The sequence below is a fragment of the Aquarana catesbeiana genome, linkage group LG06, assembly GCF_042186555.1.
Source record: "Aquarana catesbeiana isolate 2022-GZ linkage group LG06, ASM4218655v1, whole genome shotgun sequence".
NCBI classification, from domain to species: Eukaryota; Metazoa; Chordata; class Amphibia; order Anura; family Ranidae; genus Aquarana; species Aquarana catesbeiana.
In genome coordinates this window covers 86615851-86630850 of record NC_133329.1, presented here as the reverse complement: position 1 = coordinate 86630850, position 15000 = coordinate 86615851, and the positions used below count along the sequence as shown (strand labels likewise).

Below are 15000 nucleotides of genomic sequence, written 5' to 3'. Positions count from 1 at the left end.
TCCTGTATACCGTCTGCGGTCCCTGACCATCTCCTGTATACCGTCTGCGGTCCCTGACCATCTCCTGTATACCGTCTGCGGTCCCTGACCATCTCCTGTATACCGTCTGCGGTCTCTGACCATCTCCTGTATACCGTCTGCGGTCTCTGACCATCTCCTGTATACCGTTTGCGGTCTCTGACCCTCTCCTGTATACCGTCTGCGGTCTCTGACCATCTCCTGTATACCGTCTGCAGTCTCTACCTTCTCCTGTATACCGTCTGCAGTCTCTGACATTCTCCTGTATTTTGTCAGCAGTCTCTGACCATCTCCTGTATCCTGTCTGCAGTCTCTGACCATCTCCTGTATCCTGTCTGCAGTCTCTGACCATCTCCTGTATCCTGTCTGCAGTCTCTGACCATCTCCTGTATCCTGTCTGCAGTCTCTGACCATCTCCTGTATCCTGTCTGAAGTCTCTGACCATCTCCTGTATCCTGTCTGCAGTCTCTGACCATCTCCTGTATCCTGTCTGCAGTCTCTGACCATCTCCTGTATCCTGTCTGCAGTCTCTGACCATCTCCTGTATCCTGTCTGCAGTCTCTGACCATCTCCTGTATCCTGTCTGCAGTCTCTGACCATTTCCTGTATCCTGTCTGCAGTCTCTGACCATTTCCTGTATCCTGTCTGCAGTCTCTGACCATTTCCTGTCTGCAGTCTCTGACCATCTCCTGTATCCTGTCTGCAGTCTCTAAACATTTCCTGTATCCTGTCACAAGTCTCTGACCATCTCCTGTATCCTGTATGCAGTCTCTGACCATTTCCTGTATCCTGTCTGCAGTCTCTGACCATTTCCTGTATCCTGTCTGCAGCTGACCAGTTCCTGTATCCTGTCTGCAGCTGACCAGTTCCTGTATCCTGTCTGCAGTCTCTGACCATTTCCTGTATCCTGTCTGCAGTCTCTGACCATTTCCTGTATCCTGTCTGCAGTCTCTGACCATTTCCTGTATCCTGTCTGCAGTCTCTGACCATTTCCTGTATCCTGTCTGCAGTCTCTGTCCATTTCCTGTATCCTGTCTGCAGTCTCTGACCATTTCCTGTACCTGTCTGCAGTCTCTGCCCATTTCCTGTATCCTGTCTGCAGTCTCTGGCCATTTCCTGTATCCTGTCTGCAGTCTCTGACCATCTCCTGTATCCTGTCTGCAGTCTTTGACCATCACCTGTATCCTGTCTTCAGTATGTGACCATCTCTTCTACCCTGTCTGCAGTGTCTGACCATCTCTTGTATCCTGTCTGCAGTCTCTGACCATCTATTGTATCCTGTCTGTAAGCTATGACTATATCCTGTTATGTGTCTGCTGTCTCTGATAATGAATATTCATAGAATTTTACATGCAGCCCTTTGGTGATGTCGAGGGCCACCCTTGAGGCCCCCCATATTATGAAAGTTAACCACCGCTGCTATGGAAGTATACTAATGCTGAAAACATTTCCTGGGCTTCCTGGTCATGTGATCACCGATCAGGGACTCAGCCTCCAAGCTCTAGATCATAAACAGTGACTGCTCCCAGTGCTGGGGGCACCCAAAATGAGCTCGCTCACAACAGAGAACACCACCGACTGTTATAGTCTACCACCGTGGTGTGACATATATGTATTTGGATAGCAGGGGAAGGTTTCTTTTGCCCTTGTGCTACACGAATGTTGGCAAATCTAAAGTAGACTGTTATGTGTATGGTCAGCTAAGAAGACACAGGAAACCTTTAGATGATTATTACCTTAAGAAGGTTTATTCAGAAATATCAGTTTTCGGTTGGAGTCCATTAAAGGAGAAGTCCACCCCAACACTAAAATCGCTACATCTACAAACATCCACGATATAAGCCTAACCTATCTACCTATCTAGCCCTGTAAAGAAGAAATTGCTAATATATACACACACATATATATATATATATATATATATATATATATATACACACACACATACACACACACACACCTTTTTTTAAGCCAGTCCGGTCCCCAGCGGAGGAAGCTCTGCAGAGGACACGGCCGACAACGGCTGTGAAATTAATGGGAAGTGACGCCATCCATAGAGTTGCTATGGGGCTTCCGTTGTCGGCTGTGTCCTCTGCACCCACCTCCACAGCGAAGCCGCAGCTGACAGCTCAGCGTGGGATCCGGTCAAAACGGCAAAAATAAAAAGGTTAGTGTTAAGGTTGAATTATCCTTTAAGGCTCAACACACAATTCCACCAAACAATCTGTGTGCAACTTTAGATCTACCAAAATAATATAAAATATGGGAGGACCTACCTAATCCATCCAATCAAGCAAGCCCATGCACCGCTCAGTTGTCGGTAGATCTAAAGAAGATTGTACAGACTGTAACAAGTGGGGTGAGCTATAAAGATCTTACCACAAACAGCAAGATTAAGATGGCAAATCAGTGAAAGATTATATACTTATATAACGAACGATCCTGAGTTCCATACTCCAAGCTCCTGCATGACTGTTGGGAACGCTGAATTACACGGGTGTCCGCTCAGAACTGAAAATATCCCGGGTCCTTATTAGTAGAAGCTTAAAAGAAAAATCACGTTATAGAAACACGTGAAGATGTGAGTAATTGGCTGCAGGAAACGACAAACACCGCACTAGCAGGAAGGAAGTGTAACCAAGCAAATGAGACTCATCGATCGGTCGCTTACACGTCTCACTGAATTGAAGGATTAAGATCAGCACCTTTTAGAAAAAAAAAAACTCCAAGCAAACAGTTACACATACTCTTGAAATACATCCATTGGAAGTATTCTCCCTGCCAAAATGTATGCAGATCTGTTCAGTCGGTGTTGTGATCCAGGTACCCCTACTACGATGGTAACACCACGACTCGCACATGAAGTCTTCCTTGCAGGGTGGATTTGAATTAAGTTGCTAGTAAAAGCTTAATTTAAATCATCATTTTTAAAGAGCAACTGTCATTTCTGTCCCCCAGCCGCTCCTCCTCTGACCCGCTGTTGGCTCACCAACAGTCCCATTCACTTTAATGGGACGGCTGGTGATGCGGCAGGGACACAACAAGGTGAGTGGATGCCCGCTAACAGGCGCTGCCATGATGGATCTGAAATGACAGGTGCTCTTTAAATGTAAGGACTCATTCTTGCTGGTAGTTAGAATCTTTAATATTTGCAGACAAAATGAAGGTTTCCCATTTCGAATAATAAGTTGTCAGGCTAGTAAAACAGCGATATAAGAACTGATTCAATCATACAGTTTGTAGTGTACATAGATTTGCAAAACATTGGGATAAAGGAATCTTCCTGAACTTTGTTTTATCTCATTGTTACTGAAAAATTGTGTGAGGGCCAATTCACACCACATGCAGTCCAGTGCGTTTTTTTTTTTCCTGCATCAAAAACGCAAAGAAAGTAGATTATATGGTTTTCAATGGCATAGTTCAGACCAGCACCTACAAATACTGCAGCTGCTGACTTTTAAAATAAGGACACTTACCTGTCCAGGGCACCCGAAGCCGATCTGTCCTTCAGCTGTTGGGTGCTGCCGCCGCCATCCTCGGTGAGGGCATTACCTTAAGACAGCGGGGGGGGGGCGCAGAAGGCGCCGGAAGTGGGGCAGATAGCCGCGGGTGGCTCGGGTATCTATGCCCAGAAGTGGGAGCAAAATACCTGTATTAGACAGGTATCTGCTCCCCTCTCCCCCCTGAAAGGTGCCAAATGTGACACCGGAGGGGGGGAGGAACTGGAAAAGCGGAAGTTCCATTTTTGGGTGGAACTCCGCTTTAAATGCCGAGTCTTGTGCAAGGCGAAATGGAGACAGGAATCGTGGTCACGTGATTTCAGGGATGCTGGTTTAGTTGTTTGGTCATGTGATGTCTGTTGACAGCCAAGTTATCATCACCTTAATCAGGTCATGTGACCAAAGGTTCACGTTTATTGGTCACATCACCATCAAGCGAGGGGCCCGAAGTTAGATTGTCAGTCAGACCGAGATCTTGTTTTCCCTGGAAGTGAAGCTGTCTGCTGCCTGCTGGCCACCTTCCCCGAGACACTTTGATATGGTGGCCAGGTTTTGGCTGCATGTCCGGTTGCCTTGTACTATCTATGGAGGACTTTTATTGTTTTACTATCTATCCCGGAAAGACAGAACAACTTCCTGCTAACCTTCCATTGCTATGAGGCACTCTGGACCTGTTTCTTATTTCAGACACTTTGATGAATGAGGTCTCCAGCATCTGATATCATTATTCCTGGCAGTGAGCCCGTTTATCTCAAGTCATCCCGGCTTTGTGATTTCCAGATAACAGGCGCACTAAATTAATACTCCTCAGATTTCCTTAGCAGGCAATCAATTCTTTCTTAAAGTGGTCCTCCGCTTCCAAAGAGATCTCCACTTCCAATAAAATCATTAAAGGGTAACTCCACTTTAATAATAAAAAAAAAAAAAGCAAATAAAAAAAAAATAATATAGCGTATACAATTGTGACACAAGTCATGTTGCAATTGAATGTTATTAACAATGACCTTTTTTTTTCAATCTGCAGAGCTGTAATTTTCTGAAAATGCAATATGGCAACCTGGAGGTGTTCTGTATACAGAATGCCCCCCCCCCTTACCAGAGCATTCCCTGCTTGTGTGATTGGCTCACTGATTTTCCCAGAAGTCTGCACTAAGATACAAGTCAGATTTTTGGCGTTTCTTCAATCTTTCGCTATCACCCCTCGGCGAACTTAAAGTGATACTAAAGGATAATTTTTTATTATTTTTAAAATAACAAACATAACATACTTACCTCTACTGTGCAGCTCGTTTTGCACAGAGTGGTCCCGAACATCCATTTCTGGGGTCCCTCGGCAGCTCCTCCCCGCATTAGATAACCCCCTAGGACAGCGATGGAGAACCTTGGCACCCCAGATGTTTTAAAACTACATTTCCCATGATGCTCATGCACCCTGCAGTGTAGTTGAGCATCATGGGAAATGTAGTTCCAAAACATCTGGGGGGCCAAGGTTTGCCATCACTGCCCTAGGAGAAGCGCTCTCCTGAGGGGGTTACCTTGCGGGCGCGCTCCCGAGTCCAGCATTCGGCGTCCATAGAGGTCGAATGCAGGACTCGGCCCTGCCCCCCCGCGTCATTGGATTTGATTGACAGCAGCGGGAGCCAATGGCTGCGCTGCTATCAATCTATCCAATCAAGAGCCGGGAATCCGTGGAAAGAGGGACGGCGGGGACATGCCAACGGAAATTCGGGGCTCAGGTAAGTAAAACAGGGGGGGGGGCGCTTGGGGGCCGGTGACGGCTGCATTAAGGTGAAAAAACACGAGCCTTTAAAACCCCTTTAAAAAGTCGTCCTTGATCCACCCCTAGCCTGTGATTGGGCAGTGAAAGAAGAAGCAGCACAGTGCCCTACTGTACATGGAATGCAATTGGCTGATACCAGTTCAAATTCAGGCACTAACACTAATCTACTTCCTCTGAGCCCAGCTTGTCCTGGACGCACCCCTAACCTGTGATGGGACAGTGAAAGGAGGAGCAGCACAGTGATTATACATGTGAACATATGGGAGAATCTAAGAATCTATCCATTTGCCTGTATGAAAATACCTTCCATGGAGACCACTACCCTAATGACCGCTTGAGGACTTGGCTTACTTGTCAAAGTTAACGGAATTCCCCTATTACACAAATGTCCCCGGAACAGGTGTCCCTATTGAAAGATTTACCCTCACCTAAGATTTCAATTTTTCACCTCTTTCTTTCGTGATTACAATGGTCACCAGTACAAATGGGAGAAGTGAATCTTGCAATGCGGGTAAAGATGACAAGATCTATCCCTACCCCAATCTAAAAACTAAAAAAAAAAAAAAAGAAGTTTTGCCTAGAGGTATACTTCAGGGGAGGTTCTTTATTGTCAGCCAATCAGGCAGCATGGCACTGCATATTTGGTTTTTAGACACTGGGGGCTGGAATGGGAGAAGTATTTTACAGCAGGGGAAGTACAAGGAAGCAGGGTGGATATGAATCAATCATTAAAATATATATATATATATATATTTTTTTTTTTTTTTTTTTAAATCGATTTTTTTTATTTTTATCAAATTTAATTTAATAGATTGCTTTTGGAGTAAAAATCTAAAAGATCGTTTTCTATTCAGGATACATTAATAATTTAGTTTATTTGGCATGAAACGGAGCTTAGTTATGTAGCATGAGGCTGTATATTCTGCAATATTTACATTTTTGGTAAACTCATTCAATGAATCCAAGCTCTGCAAGCTGAGATAACATGCACTGCATTGATGCATTCACACAACGTCACCATGAGATAAAATAAAGTTCAGGAAGATTCCTTTATCTCATTATTTTGCAAATCTATGTACACTACAAACTGTATGATTGATTAGATTCTGATAGCGCTGTTTTACTAACCTGACAGCTTATTATTCTAAATAGGAAACCTGATTTTTACAGCGTTCCAGTACAGTCCAGTGCAGGAAAAATGCAGCATGTTCTACTTTTTTTTTCCTGGAACTGGAACGCACTGGCGCGAACTATGCCATTGAAAACTATATAACCTACTTTCTTTGCGTTTTTGATGCAGAAAAAAAAAAACGCACTGGACTGCATGTGGTGTGAACTGGCCCTCACACAATTTCACAGTAACCATTAGATAAAACATAGTTCAGGAATATTCTTTTATCCCATTGTTTTGCAAATCTATGTACACAACAAACTGTATTATTGAATCAGTTCTGATATCGCTGTTTTACTAACCTGACAGCTTATTATTCTAAATAGGAGACCTTCATTTTGTCTGCAAATATTAAAGATTCTAACTACCAGCAAGAACAAGTCCTTACATTTAAAGGGCACCTGTCATTTCAGATCCATCATGGCAGCGCCTGTTAGCGGGCATCCACTCACCTGCTGCCGCCACGTCCCTCACCTTGTTGTGTCACTGCCGCATCACCAGCTGTCCCATTAAAGTAAATGGGACTGTCGGTGAGCCAAGAGCGGGTCAGAGGAGGAGCCAACAGCGGGTCAGAAGAGGAGCCAACAGCGGGTCAGAAGAGGAGCCAACAGCGGGTCAGAAGAGGAGCCAACAGCGGGTCAGAAGAGGAGCCAACAGCGGGTCAGAAGAGGAGCCAACAGCGGGTCAGAAGAGGAGCCAACAGCGGGTCAGAAGAGGAGCCAACAGCGGGTCAGAAGAGGAGCCAACAGCGGGTCAGAAGAGGAGCCAACAGCGGGTCAGAAGAGGAGCCAACAGCGGGTCAGAAGAGGAGCCAACAGCGGGTCAGAAGAGGAGCCAACAGCGGGTCAGAAGAGGAGCCAACAGCGGGTCAGAAGAGGAGCCAACAGCGGGTCAGAAGAGGAGCCAACAGCGGGTCAGAAGAGGAGCCAACAGCGGGTCAGAAGAGGAGCCAACAGCGGGTCAGAAGAGGAGCCAACAGCGGGTCAGAAGAGGAGCCAACAGCGGGTCAGAAGAGGAGCCAACAGCGGGTCAGAAGAGGAGCCAACAGCGGGTCAGAAGAGGAGCCAACAGCGGGTCAGAAGAGGAGCCAACAGCGGGTCAGAAGAGGAGCCAACAGCGGGTCAGAAGAGGAGCCAACAGCGGGTCAGAAGAGGAGCCAACAGCGGGTCAGAGGAGGAGCCAACAGCGGGTCAGAGGAGGAGCCAACAGCGGGTCAGAGGAGGAGCCAACAGCGGGTCAGAGATAACAGTTGCTCTTTAAAAATGATGATTTAAATTGATTCTTTTTACTAGTGATTTAAATCAAATCCACCCTGATTCAGGTTAGAGAAAACAGAATTCTGTGCATTCAGGGGCAGATAAGATCTTCTTGGGCCCCATTCACACTTGCGATTAGAGCTATAGCAAAAATACCAGCAGCAAGAAAAAAAATGAGACAAACTGCTGCTATATCAGAGAGCAGTGTCTTTCCTGTCGGAGCCCAGGGAGTGTAGCGATAGCTGTACTCCCGCAGCTCTGTAAGACTGTCAAACGTAAATAAAATAAATAAGTCCACAAGGTGGTATGCACCTCAATGGACCTAAAGTGCTTGTAAAGTCTCGTTTTTTTTTCCCCTATAAAAATAACAAACATGTTATACTTACCTGCTCTGTTGCAGTGGATTTGCACAGAGCAGCCCAGATCCTCCTCTTCTCGGGTCCCTCTTCTGTGCTCCTGGCCCCTCCCTCCTTTTTAGTGCCCCCCACAGCAAGCAGCTTGCTATGGGGGCACCTGAACTGAGTCACAGCTCCATGTGTCCATCAAACATGGAGCCCCGACCCGGCACCACCCCCTCTCTTCCCTGATTGGCTAGCTGACTTTGACTGACAGCAGCAGGAGCCAATGGCCCCGCTGCTGTGTCTCAGCCAATCAAGGAGGGCTGAGACACTCGTGGACATCGCTGGACAGAGAGAGACCTCAGGTAAGAGTTAAGAGGGGCTGCTACACACAGAAGACTTTATCTTAATGCATAGAATTTTTTTTTTTTTTTTAAACAAGGCTTTATTATCGCTTTAAGTTGATGCATTCCCTGTAAAATGATCATAGCATTTCTCTCTGCCCCTAAACACTTACCTGACACCGATCAGGATCCAGCGCTGTCCCCCACTGGCAGCCCTGCTCTCCTCTCTCCCTGCATTCCCTGAGGGAAGCAAGAGTCGCTGTCAAACCCTGTGAAGAAGGATCAGGGGACGTGCGTGTCTATGGATGCACACAGCCCAGCTCGGGAGTGTCCCCATAGTACATGGTTTGCTATGGGGGCACCTGAAGAAGAGGAGTGGACCGCCCCGGGGGGTAGCTCTGTGCAATACCACTGCACAGAGCAGGTATGCATAAATCTCTTTTTAATTTTAATTAAAAATATATATAACTTTAAAGCAAAGAGGAACTGATCTGGGAAGTATCTTTGTTTCTACTTCGCAGAATAATTTCTGTGTTGAAATAAACCAAACACAGGAGAATCATAAACAAAGTCTAAGGCAGGGATATGCAATTAGCGGACCTCCAGCTGCTGCAGAACTACAAGTCCCATGAGGCATAGCAAGACTCTGACAGCCACAAGCATGACACCCAGAGGCAGAGGCATGATGGGACTTGTAGTTTTGCAACAGCTGGAAGTCCGCTAACTGCATATCCCTGGTCTAAGGATTCCAGACGATTGAACACATGTGAAAAAAAAAAAAAAAAAAACGCCTCTGCCATCGTCTAACGTCCACCAGCCACCGTCCACTTTTTTTTAAAGTACAAAGAAAACAACCGCAGTCACCTTACAACAAAAGCACTTTCAGAGCGAACGGAGCAGAAGGTTATAATAGCAGACGTAGTAGAATGCAATATACTGGCAGATAAGAGCTCGGTGTGTGGCCGCCCGCTCTCTCTGTGCCCGTTCATGTACAATAATCTTATCTAGATTGCACATTAATGACCCGCACTTCACTCCAGCCAACTGCCCTCCCTGTACACCAGCTGCTGCCAAGAGCCATACGAGTGACATTTAGAGCCGCTGATTCCATATCTGGACGGGAGGGAGAGCCAGCAGTGACACCGTCATTTCAGACACATCATAGAGGGGCACTAGAAATACCGATCACATCAAATCACAACCCTCCGTAGGGGCAGACAGATACCAATGCCTCGTGTGCAGGACCGTCACACTGGACTGTAGGTGAAGTAGAATAGCAGCTGCCACTGAAGACCTTATTCTGAAAATGCTACTTGCTTGGCTGTCAATGTGACCCTGTAGTCCAGTGGTTGTCAACTTTTGTATTGTGGGGGTAAGGAACCACTGATAATTTTCACTGTCTGTACTGACCTCCAATGTAAGGAACATTCTTCTCACTGATCACCAACGTAAGAGACATTCTTCTCACTGATCACCAATGTAAGGAGCATTCTTCCCACTGATCACCAATGTAAGGAACATTCTTCCCACTGATCACCAATGTAAGGAACATTCTTCCCACTGACCACCAATGTAAGGAACATTCTTCCCACTGACCACCAATGTAAGGAGCATTCTTCTCACTGATCACCAATGTAAGGAACATTCTTCCCACTGACCACCAATGTAAGGAGCATTCTTCCCACTGACCACCAATGTAAGGAGCATTCTTCTCACTGATCACCAATGTAAGGAACATTCTTCCCACTGACCACCAATGTAAGGGACACTCTTCCCACTGATCACCAATGTAAGGAACATTCTTCTCACTGATCACCAATGTAAGGGACACTCTTCCCACTGATCACCAATGTAAGGAACATTCTTCTCACTGATCACCAATGTAAGGAACATTCTTCTCACTGATCACCAATGTAAGGAACATTCTTCCCACTGATCACCAATGTAAGGAGCATTCTTCTCACTGATCACCAATGTAAGGAGCATTCTTCTCACTGATCACCAATGTAAGGAGCATTCTTCCCACTGACCACCAATGTATGGAACATTCTTCCCACTGACCACCAATGTAAAGGGCATTCTTCCCACTGACCACCAATGTAAAGGGCATTCTTCCCACTGACCACCAATGTAAGGGGCATTCTTCCCACTGACCACCAATGTAAAGGGCATTCTTCCCACTGTTCCCTACTGTAGGGGGGCCCTACAATGATAATGTGATGTTCTTTCCACTGACCACCAGTACAAAGAAGCCCCTCCCTCACTGGCCACCAATGAGGTGCAGCGAATGTACCACGAGCTGTGGATCGGACTAATAATTTAGGGGTCCCTCTGTGGTAAAATGATTGAGAAAGGCTGCTGTAGGTTACATCCTATCTACAATCTAAGGCAAAGCTAAGATAATGCGTGTTAACCAGTCCTTAGATGTGATAGCTGGATTGGTTTTCAACATCTACAGCGTCTGGTATTGCCATTTGGTCCCCCAACCCAAGTACTATCCGAGTACAACCCTGCTTAGCTTCTTTTTTTTTATTTATTCTGCCTGGTGATCCCGCCAGTAACACACTTCCTGTCCTCAGATGGACCAGCGCTGTACCCCTAGGCGGCTCTAATGATTTGGGCTACAAAAACCTCCCCTTGTCATCATCCTTATAAACAGAGGGGAGGTGTTCTGTAGCTCACAGAGATTTCTGACAGGATCAGCGGGTATCAAACTGACATAACAAAGTGTTTTCAGTGTGTATTTAACAGATCAAGAGGGAGCAAATAAAAGAAGAATTGATTATTGGGGTTTCTATACACAGAGGAGAACATTGTGTTCAGGTATCACTATGGGGGGTAATCACTGTATAGAGATGGGAATTCTAGTAATATACGAACTCCATTAGTTTTTACATTTGTAAGTTTTCACTGTTATTTCTCTTCACTCATTTACTTGCAGGCCAAGCTGTCCAGAGAAACGTGAGCTCTACCGGGTTCAGAACACGCTACATGTCACCGCTGAGGGTGGAGATAGTCGTCAGCTTTGACATGAGTACTATAGAGGGTCACAGCGACCAATCAGAAAAGAGATACCGACATACATGGTATAAGAAGGCGTCCCCACAATGACAGCGCACCACATACCCCCCCGACATGGGGCACTGCACAACAATAATATGCCACAGCTGTGCCCATCACATAAGGCCTGTGCCAGGATGGTCCTTTTTCATGCATATCCCACACCATGACTGTGCCCATCACACATCACCCTCCACAGCTGCACCCATCACATCTCAAGGTTTCGATTAAGAAAAGTTCCATGTCATGATCGTGCCCATCAAATGCCATGGCTGTGCCCATCACACAAGGCACAACAGTTCTCATCAAGTACATCCCATGTCATTGCTGTGCCCATCTCATATCCAATGTCACACATTAAAGCTGTGCCCATCACACAAGGCCTGTGCCAGGATGGTTCTTTTCATGCATATCCCAGGCCACGACTGTGCCCTTCACACACACATCACCCGCCACAGCTGTGCCCATCACATGTCTCAAGGTTTCAATTAAGAAAGTTCCATGTCATGAACATGCCCATCAAATGCCATGGCTGTGCCCATCACACAAGACACAAAAGTTCTCATCAAGGTCATCCCAAGTCATCGCTGTGCCCATCTCATATCTGTCATACACTAAAGCTGTGCCCATCACACGCCACAACTGTGCCCATCATGTCTTGATTAAGAAAGTTCCATGTCATGACTGTGCCCATCAAATGCCATGGCTGTGCCCATCACACAATGCACAACAGGTCTCATCAAGTACACCTCAAGTAATTGCTGTGCCCATCTCATATCCAACGTCACACACTAAAACTATGCCCATCACACACACCACGACCATTCCAATCACACGCCGCGACCATCACATGCCATTATTGTGCCCAGCACACACCACGACTGCGCCAATCAGTAGCCAAGACTGTGACAATCACACGCCACGACTGCTTCAATCACAAGCCGCAACCATCACGTGACCGTGCCCATCACACACGCCACGATGTGCGCCAATCAGTAGCCATGACCGTGCCCATTGCACGCCATTATTGTGCCAATCACTAGCCACAAAGGTGCCCATCAAATTCCATTATTGTGCCCATCACACACCAAGACTGTGCATGCATTACACGCCATTATTGTGCCAATCACTATCCACAGCGGTGCCCATCACATGCCACTATTGTGCCCATCACACACCACGTCTGTACACAGCACGTCTCATACCACCACATATCACAATGGTTCTGACCAATCATATCTCATGACAGTCCCCGGTACAATGCCCTCTATCACACCTGTACACGGGTCACATGATCCCCACCAGGACATGCCCGGGCACAGTCACCTGACCCTCTGCCCCCCCCCCCGTGCCATGACACCCGGCTCCCCGGCACCTGACATCATATCCCGCCCCCCCAATGTACGAGTCCCGGGGACCTCGGTGTATGACACTAACCTCCAGCTCAGCTCCTCCCCGGTGCCGGTCCCGGCTCCGCTCCTCTCTCTCCCGCTATCACACACTGAAAATGGCGGCTCTGCCACAGCCTGGGGGAGTGCCGATCTCATGGATGCCACTCAGACGGCTCCCCCTCCCCCCCCGCCCCTCCGCCACTGACGTCACCGCTGCCAAGGACTGTCAATGGCAGGGAAGCCGAGTGACGAGGAGTGCCGAGCGCATCGATGCACCATCAGCACCAGCGGGGAGGGATGGGAGAGAACAAAGGGGGAGCGCCTGGTTCATACACACTTAGTGAGGGGGGGGGGGGGGACAATGGCCGCTGTGTCATTATTTACTGGAAGCAGTCTGTGTGTTCTCACTATACCCTGCACTGTCACCTGGGGGCACTGAGAAAAGCCTGCTCAATCTGGTTGCAGTGATTATGAAAGTTTCAAAGATGAGTAAACTTTATTATTCTGAGAGAAACATAACAACTGACATTCCTATCACATGACTCCCTCACCTTACAGGATTGTTCACCACGACACACGGAGCCGGACACCGACAACAACGCATGTCCCACGCCGTGACCACACCCATATCACATGTCCCACGCCGTGACCACACCCATATCACATGTCCCACGCCGTGACCACACCCATATCACATGTCCCACGCCGTGACCACACCCATATCACATGTCCCACGCCGTGACCACACCCATATCACATGTCCCATGCCGTGACCACACCCATATCACATGGCCCACGCCGTGACCACACCCATATCACAAATCCCACACCGTGACCACACCTGTATCACATGTCCCATGCAATGACCACACCCATATCACATGTCCCATGCTGTGACCACACCCATATCACATGTCCCACGCCTTCACCACACCCATATCACATGTCCCATGCAATGACCACACCTGTATCACATGTCCCACGCAATGACCACACCCGTATCACATGTTCCACGCCGTGACCACATCCATATCACATGTCCACCACCGTGACCACATCCGTATCACATGTCCCACGCCATGACCACATTCATATCACATGTCCACCACCATGACCACATCCATATCACATGTCCCACGCCGTGAGCACACCCATATCACATGTCCCACACCGTGACCACATCCGTATCACAAGTCCCACGCCGTGACCACACCCATATCACATGTCCCACGCCATGACCACACCGTATCACATGTCCCACGCCATGACCACACCCATATCACAAATCCCACGCAGTGACTACACCCGTATCACATGTTCCACGCCGTGACCACACCCGTATCACATGTCCCACACCATGACCACACCCATATCACATGTCCCACACCGTGACCACATCCGTATCACATGTCCCACGCTGTGACCACACCCATATCACAAGTCTCACGCAATGACCACACCCATATCACAAGTCCTATGCTGTGATCACACCCATATCACATGTCCCACGCCTTGACCACACCCATATCACATGTCCCACGCCTTGACCACGCCCATTTTGCATGTCCCACGCCATGACCACACCCATATCACAAGTCCCACGCAGTGACCACACCCATATCACAAATCCTACACCGTGACCACACCCATATCATAAGTCCCATGCAATGACCACACCCATATCACATGTCCTATGCAATGACCACACCCATATCACATGTCCTACACTGTGACCACACCCATATCACATGTCCCACGCTGTGACCACACCCATATAACATTTCCCACGCCGTGACCACATCCGTATCACATGTCCCACGCCATGACCACATTCATATCACATGTCCACCACCATGACCACATCCATATCACATGTCCCACGCCGTGAGCACACCCATATCACATGTCCCACACCGTGACCACATCCGTATCACAAGTCCCACGCCGTGACCACACCCATATCACATGTCCCACGCCATGACCACACCCGTATCACATGTCCCACGCCATGACCACACCCATATCACAAATCCCACGCAGTGACTACACCCGTATCACATGTTCCACGCCGTGACCACACCCGTATCACATGTCCCACACCATGACCACACCCATATCACATGTCCCACACCGTGACCACAT

General features: G+C 47.6%; 1 protein-coding gene across 3 annotated transcripts in view; it reads right to left on the bottom strand.

Annotated features, from left to right (window-relative positions):
- PRPSAP2 (phosphoribosyl pyrophosphate synthetase associated protein 2) overlaps positions 1 to 13038 on the bottom strand; it is a 114053-nt gene extending 101015 nt beyond the window's left edge. Inside the window, exons 1-2 of one of the 3 annotated variants that reach the window (XM_073636390.1) lie at positions 2444 to 2579; positions 2295 to 2344 (exon numbers count right to left, since the gene is read on the bottom strand). The gene's annotated coding sequence lies outside the window, so the exon portion shown is untranslated. Of the gene's footprint in view, positions 1 to 2294; positions 2345 to 2443; positions 2582 to 12904 lie in introns of those variants that run through there. The other 2 variants (XM_073636389.1, XM_073636391.1) reach the window with 2 other exon arrangements.
- Positions 13039 to 15000: the final 1962 nt, after the last annotated feature.